Raw genomic sequence first — 13,988 nt, 5'->3', positions numbered from 1 at the left:
GGGGCAGCAACACCTGGAACCACCTAACGCCAATACGTGTAAGGTCCTTGGGGCGAGGATTGCAGGAGACTGCGCGCGCTGATCTCCGCATGAATGACGAAGCAGAGCTCTGCCATCAGTCACCGCTTGGAGACTGTTAGATGGCGAAACCGTCGTCTAAGACCTGTACAGCGCTGCGATCCTAGGCAGCGATGTACTGGGGACAGTCGTGTGACACGGCTGTCCCCTCCGTTGGCTCAGGGGTGATCCACTGTCATAGGCTGAAGCCTATGACAGGCTGAAGCCTATGAAGCCTATGACAGCCGATCACAGTGATTAGAGATGGCTCGAACCTCCGATTTTCTGTAACTTCCGCAGAAGGTTCGGTTTGTGCGAACTTTCGCGAACCGTAATAGACTTCAATGGGGAGGCGAACTTTGAAAACTAGAAACACTTATGCTGGCCACAAAAGTGATGGAAAAGATGTTTCAAGGGGTCGAACATCTGAGTTTTTGCATGTATGAGTGGGATAGATGCCAAAAGTCCCGGGGAAAAATCTGGATTTGACGCAAAGCAGCGTTTTAAGGGTAGAAATCACATTGAATGCTACATTGCAGGCCTAAAGTGCTTTAAAACATCTTGCATGTGTATACATCAATCAGGGAGTGTAATTAGAGTACTGCTTCACACTGACACCAAACTCACTGTGCAACGCACCACAAAAAGCTGTTTGCGTAGTGACGGCCGTGCTGGACTGGTGCGCACCATGGCGAGATTGCTCTTCCTCACTCAGTGATGTCAGGTAATGTCTGACTGCCTTATCAACTTTCAATGGTTCTTTCTCTACCATTGTTAAAGCTTACATCTATTTTTTTTTTAAATACTTGTTCTGCTTGCTGTTCAGTACCTGCAACGAGAAACTTATGGAGGGCAAGTCTGCCATTGCGAGTGTCCACGGGTAATGGCTGGGGAATCCTGGTTCGGTTCCGGTCCGGAGTGGGAGCCTAAGAAAACGGCTGCCACCCCCGCACGTCCAAGGAAGGCAGCAGGCATGGCATGCACGTCCCGAGGTAGTGACCAAAAATAACAATACAGGAGGTCTTTCGAGGCCCTGCTGTATATGTGAAATGAATCAACTTTAAATCCTTTAACGAGAATCTGTTATGGAGGGCAAGTCTGATGGTGCCTTCACTGCGACTCACCAGGTTGGTCACCTCCTCAAACGGCCGCATGAGCCTGCATGCATTTCGCATCAGTGTCCAGTTGTTGGGCCACAACATCCCCATATTGTGTCCTTCTACTGTAATTGTACAGGTACAGGGTGATGGCTTTCTCCTGTTCTAGCAGGCGAGTCGGGCTATCACATATCAAGCGTCTCAGCGGCAAGTTGTTTCTCCGCTGAATGTCCGCAAAGCGTGCAACTGAACACAACAGGTAGGTATATGCAGTGATGAGGTGGGTTCACTGAACACAACAGGTAGGTATATGCAGTGATGAGGTGGGTTCACTGAACACAGCAGGTAGGTATATGCAGTGATGAGGTGGGTTCACTGAACACAACAGGTAGGTATATGCAGTGATGAGGTGGGTTCACTGAACACAACAGGCAGGTATATGCAGTGATGAGGTGGGTTCACTGAACACAACAGGTAGGTATATGCAGTGATGAGGTGGGTGCACTCAACACAACAGGTAGGTATATGCAGTGATGAGGTGGGTGCACTGAACACAACAGGTAGGTATATGCAGTAATGGGCATTACAATGTGCACCTGCTGTCACACACACAGGTAGTCACTGAATGTGCTGGGCCTGGCAGTGGCACACACACAGTATGAATTAGCAAGGCTGTCTATGCAACACAAGTGTCAGTGGGACACACAGAAAAAAATGATCATAGCTCTCAAAAGAACTGTTGTGGGTGCTATTTTAGCAATAAGAATCAGCCAGGAGCAAGCTAACAAGCCTACAACAGCCTAACTAATCTTTCCCTATGAGAGTCTGCCAGCAGCTGTCCCTTCTCTCACTATTGCAGGCACACGAGTGGGGGGGGGGAGTGGCTCCAGGAGAGTGTGTAGCCTGATTGGCTACAATGTGCCTGCTGACTGTGATGTAGAGGGTCAAAGTTGACCCTAATGGTGCACTATGGGGGCCAATCGAACTTCCGGAAAAGTTTGCCTTAGATGGCTAACGCGAACCACTGGAAGTTCGCCGGCGAACCGTTCGGGCCTTCTCTAGCAGTGGTAGGCTGGCGGGGGAGGGAGGGGCCAGTGGAAAAAAATACACATTTTTATTGAAAAATAAAACAAATATTTATTAAAAAAAATAAACATTGGGGGAGCTCTGTTGGTGGGGAGAAAAGGCTGTGTTGTGTGGTCCTGCAGCGAGGCCTTAAAGCTTTTGTGAAAAATGGCCTGGTCTTTCGGGGGGTTTAACACTGCGGTCCTCAAGTGGTTAAAGTATGCTAGAGCTCAAATCTATGAATTATTGACCCTTTTTATTTTTTTCCTACTCCAGGAACCCATTTACTGACAGGAAAGTGTTTTATGGCGGTAAGTACTTATCAGTAAGAGTTATACTATAGTCTAAGCCAGTCCGTTCAGGATAGAAACGGTTACTTTGATACCTGATGTTTAACTCTTTCAGGCAGAGAAAGAAAAAAAGGAACACGTCCTACTTATTTGTGTGCTAGGCACTGCACATACACATGTCTATCTCATGTCACCTCAGTTGTCCTTTAAAGGACAACTGAAGCCAGAGGGATCTGACGGCTGCCATATTTCCTTTTAAGCAATGCCAGTTGGCTGGCTGTCCTGCTGATCCCCTGCCTCTAATACTTTGAGCCAAAGACCCTGAGCAAGCATATGCAGATCAGGCATTTCTGACATTATTGTCAGATCTGACAAGATTAGCTGCATGCTTATTTCTGGTGTTATTAACACTACTGCAGCCAAATAGATGAGCAGGGCTGCCAGGCAACTTGTATTATTTAAAAGGAAATAAATATGGCAGCCTCTATATTCTTCTCCCTTTAGTTGTCCTTTAAAAAACAACAACAAATCAATAGATACTTCCCTAAAGAGAGGAAAGACTCTGGGTCCTATAGAGCCTTCCCGTTCTCCCGGTGTCCTTGTTCCCCTGCAGGCTCCCCCATTAGTAGTCCACGACCGCTCTCTTTCGCCTTGGGTGGCCTTCGGTGGTCTTTTAGAAGCACTCAAGCTTCTGAAGATAGGCCGCTCCATACTGCACACGCATGAGTGCCCTCTCTGTGCATGCGCAGTACAGAGCAAAATACTGTGAGGTACATACAACAGAACTGACATTTTAATAAAGTCACTATAGAAGCCATTTACCACATCAATAAAATAAATGCTGAGCCTTGGAGGTTTAATGAATCATTATAAACCAATAAAAATAACTTCTTACAATCAAAACTAGCCTCATTCATAATTTCAATCATGAGGGATGTGTGAAGAAACTGGGGTGTGTGAAGGAAACCCACAGTGACACTGTTTAACGCTCTAGTACGGCCAAATCTGGAATATGGAATTAAGTTTTGGGCACCACATTACAGGAAGACTATTGAAGTTTTAGAGCAGGTGCAGAGACCAGCAACTAAATTGATATGAGGGATGGAAGGTCTCACTTACCAAGAAAGGTTATATAAACTGGGTTAATTTAGTTTAGAAAAAAGACACCTTAGAGTGGATCTAATTAACATGTATAAATACATCAGAGGGCAATATAAAAGCTTGATCTTTTTGTCCCTAGGCTTTCACAAAGGACTAGAGGACATGATCTGTACATGGAGGAAAACCGTTTTAGATATTTAATTAGGAATTGGTTCTTTACAGTAAGAGCGATTGAGATGTGGAATGCATTGCCACAGGAAGTAGTTATGGCAAATTCTAGATCTGCATTTAAAGGGGGGCTTAGATGTTTTCCTTGCGTTGAAAGACATCCATGGCTATAATTACTAGGTAACGCCCATTGGTGTTGATACAGGGATTTTATCTAATTGCCATCTGGAGTCGGGAAGGATTTATTTTCCCTTTTTGGGCTAATTGGACAATGCCTTGTAAGGGTTTTTCGCCTTCCTCTGGATGAACAGGAATATGCGAGGGAGCAGGCTGGTGTTGTACTTTATTTTCTGGTTGAATTCGACAGACGTAGTTCTTTTTTCAACCCAAATAACTATGTATGTAACTATGGGAAGAACATACCAAGATGCAGATAGTGCCCTGGCTCGAATTCCAATTGGGGATACAACACAGAGTGCTATCCAGTAACACCACCGCGCTGACCTCTGGCACATTCCAGACCCATACTGTTTAGTTAGCAGAGGACATTGAACAACATTCCCCAAATTCCAGGATAAAAGATACTGCACAGTCTAATGGTGCCCATATACAGTCCAATTAAAACATTTGATTTTCCTGTTTATTTGACCAAAATTATCAAATAGATGAAAATATTTTTTTAGATCAAAGAAAACAAAACTATTATTCAATTTTTTCGATAAAAATCTGATTGGACATTTTGGAAAAACCTAATGGATTATGAAATTGTATAGTGTAAGGTAGTTGTATAAGAAAATACTATTAGATAATTTAACCTTTTCTTCCTATTCGATCGTTTTTCTCTGGTTTTCAGAAAAATCAAATATTTGTGTACAGTACCTCAAAAAGAATTTTAAAAACAAATCAACCAAACTGAATAATAGATCGAATTTCTCTGATTGAATTTTTTTTTTTACTGTATATGGGCACCATAAGAAAGATCTCCACATACAAGTAGAGCCGTATTGGATCATAAGAGTCGCACTCGCCGCAAGTTCAGTGGGCAACAACCGACTGGATGTAGTCTTCAATGAACTGAATTCTGAGCTACACCAAGACCAGGTAGACTCAAACATAAGCATTATTTCATTGTTTTTTTGACTGTTGCATGTGTTTGTTTTATAATACTTAAATGTAAGTATTCCAGCCTTAAAATAGTTTAGTTGTTATGCTGAATGCCAGAATCCTTCAACTAAAAACTTTTAGTATAGTGACATTACTGTAACACCTGTGAAAATTCTGTTTTATATTGCAGCTTGTTAATTTTTAGGACTCATTTATAGCAGTAGTGCTATAAATACAGTGCATGTTTAAACCAAAACATGTGATATTAGTTACTTCTGTAATGCTGAACTGCTCAGTTGATTTGTCCCAGTGGCAAGTCAACTGAACTTAAAGGGAACATAAAGTAAAATAAAAGTAGCCAGTTTATCTAATGCTGGGTACACACGTTGCGATTTCCAGCTCGATCGATCATTTCCAACATGTTCAATCGGGTTTCAATCGATACAGCCATCGATTTTGCATATTAAGTATGCAAAATCGACGGCTGTATCGATAGAAAATGCTGGAAATAATCGATCCCTCAGATCGAGCGGGAAGTCGCAACCAGCCAGCCCCCCTGTAGGCCTCCTGGTCTTTTGGCACTCCTCAGGTACGTACACACGCACTACTAAAGAGGACTGGTCCGTCAGACCCTCCCACTAGACGGTCATTATCCCGACAGTACTGCGTTTGTACAGTCTGTCTGCAGACTGATAAGGCTGTTTCTGAACGATCCGCTCAGCCTTATCAGTCTGCAGATAGACTGTACAGGGAGTGCAGAATTATTAGGCAAATGAGTATTTCGACCACATCATCCTCTTTATGCATGTTATCTTACTCCAAGCTGTATAGGCTCGAAAGCCTACTACCAATTAAGCATATTAGGTGATGTGCATCTCTGTAATGAGAAGGGGTGTGGTCTAATGACATCAACACCCTATATCAGGTGTGCATAATTATTAGGCAACTTCCTTTCCTTTGGCAAAATGGGTCAAAAGGACTTGACAGGCTCAGAAAAGTCAAAAATAGTGAGATATCTTGCAGAGGGATGCCGCACTCTTAAAATTGCAAAGCTTCTGAAGCGTGATCATCGAACAATCAAGTGTTTCATTCAAAATAGTCAACAGGGTCGCAAGAAGCGTGTGGAATAACTGCCCATGAACTGAGAAAAGTCAAGTGTGCAGCTGCCAAGATGCCACTTGCCACCAGTTTGGCCATATTTCAGAGCTGCAACATCACTGGAGTGCCCAAAAGCACAAGGTGTGCAATGCTCAGAGACATGGCGAAGGTAAGAAAGGCTGAAAGACGACCACCACTGAACAAGACACACAAGCTGAAACGTCAAGACTGGGCCAAGAAATATCTCAAGACTGATTTTTCTAAGGTTTTATGGACTGATGAAATGAGGGAATCAGGATGGGCCAGATGGATGGGCCCGTGGCTGGATTGGTAAAGGGCAGAGAGCTCCAGTCCAACTCAGACGCCAGCAAGGTGGAGGTGGAGTACTGGTTTGGGCTGGTATCATCAAAGATGAGCTTGTGGGGCCTTTTCGGGTTGAGGATGGAGTCAAGCTCAACTCCCAGTCCTACTGCCAGTTTCTGGAAGACACCTTCTTCAAGCAGTGGTACAGGAAGAAGTCTGCATCCTTCAAGAAAAACACGATTTTCACGCAGGACAATGCTCCATCACACGCGTCCAAGTACTCCACAGCGTGGCTGGCAAGAAAGGGTATAAAAGAAGAAAAACTAATGACATGGCGTCCTTGCTCACCAGATCTGAACCCCATTGAGAACCTGTGGTCCATCATAAAATGTGAGATTTACAAGGAGGGAAAACAGTACACCTCTCTGAACAGTGTCTGGGAGGCTGTGGTTGCTGCTGCGCGCAATGTTGATGGTGAACAGATCAAAACACTGACAGAATCCATGGATGGCAGGCTTTTGAGTGTCCTTGCAAAGAAAGATGGCTATGTTGGTCACTGATTTGTTTTTGTTTTGTTTTTGAATGTCAGAAATGTATATTTGTGAATGTTGAGATGTTATATTGGTTTCACTGGTAAAAATAAATAATTGAAATGGGTATATATTTGTTTTTTGTTAAGTTGCCTAATAATTATGCACAGTAATAGTCACCTGCACACACAGATATCCCCCTAAAATAGCTAAAACTAAAAACAAACTAAAATCTACTTCCAAAAATATTCAGCTTTGACATTGAGTTTTTTGGGTTCATTGAGAACATGGTTGTTCAATAATAAAATTATTCCTCAAAAATACAACTTGCCTAATAATTCTGCACTCCCTGTACACACGCACTACTGTCAGAAGAACTACCGCCCAGCGGGAGGGTCTGACGAACCCGGTGTTCTCTTTAGTAGTGAGTGTGTACGCACCTTAACATTCAACAGCTGTGACCTTTCCGAAAGCAATATGTGTGGCCGTGGGTGCACACTTCCGAATTTCTCTACCATGGACAGGAGCATTCTGGGCTTGCACAGTGGCCCAGTGGGTGAGCATTCAGAGAGGCACAACAGCTGAATAGAACAGAGCGGAATGGCAGCAAGGGTACAGGACAATTAACGGAGGCTAGAAGAAGCCCTAGTTCGTAAGTTAAAACTGGCAAATTTTATTCCACTTTTGTCTTCCTTAAAAAGGACAACTGAATTGAGAGGAATATGGAAGCTGCCATATTTATTTCCTTTTAAGCAGTAAAAGTTCCCTGGTCATCCTGCTGATCCTCTGCCTCTATTACTTTTAGCTATAGACCCTGAACAAGCATAGGCAGATGAGGTGTTTCTGACATTGTCAGATCTGACAAGATAAGCTGCATGCAATTTTCTGATGTTATTCAGACACTACTGCAGCCAAATAGATCAGCAGGGCTGTCAGGCAACTGGTATTGTTTAAAAGGAAATAAATATGGCAACCTCCATTTTCTTCTTACTACAGTTGTCCTTTAAGATTGCTCTCAGCTACCTCAAAATATGTGCAGTGCGATGCAGTACATGTTGAAGAGAAGAAAACACTCATCACATGGGTAGGAATTTTACTCCTGGTGGTGGTGAGTGTTTTGCACCAGGGGTAGGGGTTATGCTAGGCTTGGGAATGGAGGGAATTTGGAAGAAGGTGAACTATACACCACACTTTTGTTTTTTGTTCCAGTATGAAAGAAATTAGGTTTAGGGATTGCGAAGCATGGAGTTGCCAGCAAAGGCCAACAATTCAAACACAATGAAAACCACAGGACTAGGACAGCTGAAACAAACACTAATTGATGTTGAGAAGCTCTGAATGCTAAAATTTACCAGCCAAGAACTGATGTGACTAAGGGCTCAGGCACACTATAAACACTTTTCTATGCATTTTTTGGCCTTTCTGAGAGCTTTTTAAAAGATGTTCCTATTGACTCTTATTATAATCATGACTGCTGTAAAAATCGCACGGTTTTAACCACTTAATGACAACCTGACTTAAAAGGCTCGAACAGGACGTTTTTATAACGGCTTCAGGACGTTTTTATAAGTCAAACAGTGCTGCTGCCACTGTGCGCGTGCACACTCCCGTGCACATTAAATTAATGAGAAAAAAAACCCTAGTAAAAATACACCTTTATTTCAAAATTATATTTATATATTGTCACCAGACTTTGTACTACGGACATAATTAGAATGTTGTAATAACCAGGACAAATAGGCAGATAAAATGTGTGGGTTTTATGTACAGTAGCAGTGTTTATATTAATACTATAGGGGATGAAATTGGAGAAAGTATTTTTTCATTTTTTCCTTGTTTTTCCCTATAAAATGCATAGATAATAAAGTAATTACTGAAAACAAATATCAACCTCAAAAGCCTAATTGGTGGTGAAAAAAACAAGATATAGATCATTTCATTGTGATTAGTAGGGATTAAGCTATCGGCAAATGAAAGGGATGAGCACTGAAAGGTGAAAATCATTCGTCTGTTAGGGTAAAAAACGCTTTGGGGTGAAGTGGTTAATGTAAGTCAATGGAAGGGTTTTTTTTTTTTTTTTTTTTTAAAGCTCTGATGGCCAAAAAGCGCTCAGAAAAGCGCTTAGTGTGTGAGCTTTAAGTCAGTCAAATGGCTAGCCACTAAGCTCACACAGTAGAAAAGCCCTAAGTCTTACAAACTAACCACATCTACCTAATTTCTAAGTAATGAGATTAAAAATTATAGAAAACACCACACTCTACAAAACATTACGTTCCTCTCAAAGCAACAGATTTACCCTTAAACCAAAGGTTTCTTGCTTAAGGGCCCTTTTCCATTGTAAAGAGATGCGAATGTGGCTACCTTCCCTCGTCGCATCACTTCTGCATCAGGAGATGCGGAAGTGTATGGAGGTGACGGGCAGATGAGGCTGTGCGAGAATCTGCAGCATGCTGCAGATTCTCGGATCCCTCCGCACGCAATGGAAACTGTTCCACTGCCGTGCGTTGGTTTCAGGACACCCGCGGAGCAATGCGGCTACGTAGCCGCATCGCACCGCTTCTAATGGAAATAGGCACCTAACGCCACTTCAGTTAATGAATAAAAAAAATCTAGTTAGGAATTAAGAACCTAAACTGCCAAGTTCCAAGAGATTTTTTTTTTGTCAAAAAGTTTATAAACATTCTCAGATGTCTCCTTCCTCACAGTTTTCCTTTTATTTACGCTGTTAATTCAATATACATTTCTAGATTGAAGATAAACATCGACAAATTGAATTTTTTCAATATTCCTGGAGATAGTGTATTAAATCTGGCTAAAACATTTGTATTTCAACGCCCCATAAAAGACATAGCATACCGTATATACTCAAATACAAGTCGACCTCGTGTATAAGTCGACTCAATTATTTGACCCTCTCAAGCTGGAATTTTTTATTGACTCAAGTTTAGAAGTCTACCCAGCAAAGTTAATGGCTGCACTTGGGACCCAGGAAGTATTAACAGCTGCACTTGGGGACCAGGAGGGGTGAATGACTGCACTGCATAATGTATGCAGTAACTCCTCCAGGCCTCCAAGTGCAGCAATTATTCACTCCCCTTCCTGCAACCCAGTATTTTCCCTCCATGTCCTTTCCTTGTTAATGGATGTGACCAGGACTTTGAGACCTGTGCTTTCTTGGCATTTCCTTTATCAAGAATGTGTCACTTACCACTGGGTAAATTGCTGCAAATGGGAATGTCACTAATAATACACATATTACTCAAATGTGCTCGGTGTTGCTTGTGACTCGTGTACAAGTCGACTCCTATACTTTTATTTAGCGAGTCAGACTTAAATTTCTAGACTTATACTCTAGTTTTAACAGGACTTAAATGACTTGTACCTGCAGGAGGCACTGCAGGGCTCCAATTCTCTATAGATGCATCACTAGGCAACAGCTGAGCAACACATTGTGCCTATAAAAGAGGGATGATGGAGATGAGAACGATGGTGCAGTTTCAAGCAGATATACAAAATGAGTTTGGTCGCCGACTGTCACTTAAAGATCCAATGTGTCGGATCATTAAGTGAACTTGGTGAACACCTGTAGAAGCGCTAGATTCTCAACCAAGACACTACTGATCAGTTGCCTCAGCCAAAACAGGGTTACATGTGTGTATGAAGCTTTAGTCAATAAGAATTCCTGTATTATGGCCATTCTTATTCCCCCTTTTTTCCTATGCATCAAAACAATGAGCTACAAATAATTTAAAGAGACAATGGCCTCAATTCACTAAGATCATGCTAGAGATAATAAGGCAAGAGAAAACTTACCTCCACTAGTAAGAGAGTTCTCTCTTCATTCCTTACGTAACCTCCTCTGTAGTTAAGTTACCTCCTCTGTAGTTATTTTCACACGCAGTTAATGAACAGCCTGTCTTTAACTCTGGGGTTATTTTAAGGATTAAAGAGTTAACTTAAAGGGATACTGTAGGGGGGTCAGGGGAAAATGAGCTGAACTTACCCGGGGCTTCTAATGGTCCCTCGCAGACATCCTGTGCCCGCGCAGCCGCACACCGATGCTCCGGCTCCGCCTCACTTCTAGAATTTCTGACTTTAAAGTCAGAAAACCACGGCGCCTGCGTTGCCGTGTCCTCGATCCCGCTGATGTCATCAAGAGCTCACAGCGCAGGCCCAGTATGGCCTGTGTCTGCGCAGTACACTCCTGGTGACATCAGTGGGAGCGAGGACACGGCAACGCAGGCGCAGTGGTTTTCTGACTTTAAAGTCAGAAATTCCAGAAGTGAACCGGAGGCGGGGCCGGAGCATTGGGGAGTGGCTGCGCCAACACAGGATGTCTGCGGGGGACCATTAGAAGCCCCGGGTAAGTTCAGCTCATTTTCCCCCGACCCCCTACAGTATCCCTTTAAAGACAAAAGTGGTAACTTTAGGTTTGCCTGAGGTAAAATGTTTCCTGAATACTACATGCCTTATCACCATGGTAACAACTCTAGAAGAGTTATTAAAGAGAATCTGTACTGTTAAAATCGCACAAAAGTAAACATACCAGTGTGTTAGGGGACATCTCCTATTACCCTCTGTCACAATTTCACTGCTCCCCGCCACATTAAAAGTAGTCAAAAACAGTTTTAAAAAGTTTGTTTATAAACAAACAAAATGGCCACCAAAACAGGAAGTAGATTGATGTACAATATGTCCACACATAGAAAATACATCCATACACAATCAGGCTGTATACAGCTTTCTTTTTGAATCTCAAAAGATCATTTGTGTGTTTACCTTCTGTCCCCTTCTTCTCTCATGCACTGAACATTACAGGCTTCCTGCAGACAGCTCTGCCTGTGCCTGTGTTTGTAATTCCTCAGTATGTGTCAGCCAGCTACTTTCACAGCCTAACAGAGGAGGATTTGTATCCAGCTCTCTTCTATCACTGATAAGATAGCAGAGAAGCTGCTGGCTTATGTAAATAAAACACACACTGGAGTGTGCATAGAGGAACAGACCAGCACGGAAGAGCTAGCAGCCTTCCAGACACAGGCCGACAAGTCTGACAGGGGAAAGATACATTGATTTATTACAGAGACCGTGATAGTACAAAGTGCTGCAGTGAGCCAGAACAGATTAGAATAGGTTTAGGAACTTGTAGGATGGTAAAAAAATCGTTGTAATTTTTGTTACAGAGTCACTTTAAAGACAGGAGATAAGCTTAGTGAATTGGGGCCTATGTAACAAAATTTTCAGCCTTTTTTCTACTATCCTACAAGTTCCTATATCTATTCTAAAGTGCTCTGGCTTACTGCAGCCTTTTTTTAGTTGCTCCATTGCTCCTTTGTCATTCTTGTCCCCCAAAGAGGAAGTGGCTGTAATTGTTTACAGACAGGAGGAGGTTACACTGATAGCCCTGCTCCGAGTCTCTGAGTCTTTCACACACTGAAAACTGTGAAAAGCAGAGCTCACACATTCCCTGCTCTCAGTAACGCAGTATCATCTACTGAGAAAAGCTGATAATTGTGAGAAGCATAGCTCAGACTATTGCAGAATGCAGACACGGACCTGCTATCAGTAATCACTACTAAAGATTGCAGCATTCTTTACAAGGTAAAACTTCTTCTAAACTATGAAATAAAAACTTTAAAGGCTGGATTTATTGTTCAATAATATAACCTTTCATGGAAACTGCAATGCAGTTTACAGGAACATGCAATATTATGATTAACTTCCTGTTTGGTAGCCATATTTTTTGTTTACAAAAAACAGTTTATAAAACTGCTTTTTTTTGGGCCAGGATCCTGGTGGGGAGCAGCGAAAATGTGACAGAGGGGGACAGGAGATGAAAACCTACAGGCTGGTATGTTTATTTATATGAGGTTTTTAGGTTACAGGTTCTCTTTAAGCTTGTATGCAAATGTATGGCAATTTGTATGCAGCTTTGAACTGGGCCACTCCAATATGTCCTAGTTTGGGTTGCCCCAATTCTTTGCTTCATACAATTTGCATTACATTTGCATAAATGCCAGAATTATCCGCATCTCACTGACCTGCCCTAATCCAGACCAAGCTCTCTGATGAAAATATTCAATCATCTGGATTTCTCTTTGTGGCAGTAACCTTTAGCCTTTCAGTGATCCAGGTTAAAGTGGACCTGAACTCAAGTCCTTTCTGCTCTGTGCTTTCAAATGAGTTTATCTGCCATCTCTGCCGTGGCAGTCATGTGACACAGGGGACAGATCAAATTACAATTTGTGATTAGACACAGATGGGGGGGGGGGGGGGGATTAGATAGGCTAAACTCTCTAAATACATGCTGGGTGCATTCCTCTATGTTTTTCTTCTGTCCTGTGCAAGAGTTCAGGTCCACTTTAAACAAATAAATTCTGCTGAAGTCTAAATTAGCTTTAGGATCAATTTCAAAATCCTGTGCTTGGCCTACAAATCTGTGCACAAGACCTGCCCGACCTACATCTCTGATCTAGTCCACAGGCACATACCAGCCCGCCCCCTCTGATCCACCAATGACCTGCGCCTGGTCGCACCACGCATAGCTAAGTCCAATGCACGATTGCAGGACTTCACTAGGGCTGCCCCCACTCTCTGGAACTCGCTCCCACCAGCCATCAGACTTGCCCCCACCTGTAATACCTTCAAACAAGCTCTCAAGACTCACCTTTTTATGCTCGCATACCCCCTACACCAACACCATAATATGTTCTGTTAGACACTTTCTCAACAGACACACCTATTGTCTCCACCCCCACCCTCTTAGATTGTAAGCCTCTAGCAGGGCCCTCCTCCCTAGTGTTTCCAGATTAATTATGCAATCTTATTGGCAATAACCCCTCTTGTGGACTAGAAAAGTCTATTTTGACCTGACACTGTACTGTTATCAAATCATTTGCATGATCTTGTTTTCTTGCGAGTTTCCTGTATGTCCTATCTTGTATGTTAAACCATTTATCTATTGTGCAGCGCTGCGTAAGATGTTGTCGCTTTATAAATAAATAATAAATTCTCAGAATCTGGATTTTGTATGAAATACCTTTCATCCCTTCTAACTACACAGTGCATTATTCATGAAAACAAAGCTACCGACAGACACTGCTGAGGAAAACGAACAGACTGCTGTATCTCTGAGAATAGTAATATGATCAGCTAAAGGTTGGGGACATAGCAGGAGG

The sequence above is a fragment of the Hyperolius riggenbachi genome, chromosome 11 (assembly GCF_040937935.1).
Source record: "Hyperolius riggenbachi isolate aHypRig1 chromosome 11, aHypRig1.pri, whole genome shotgun sequence".
Taxonomy (NCBI): domain Eukaryota; kingdom Metazoa; phylum Chordata; class Amphibia; order Anura; family Hyperoliidae; genus Hyperolius; species Hyperolius riggenbachi.
The sequence above is the reverse complement of the archived record's forward strand: the minus strand, read 5'-3'. Positions refer to the sequence as shown.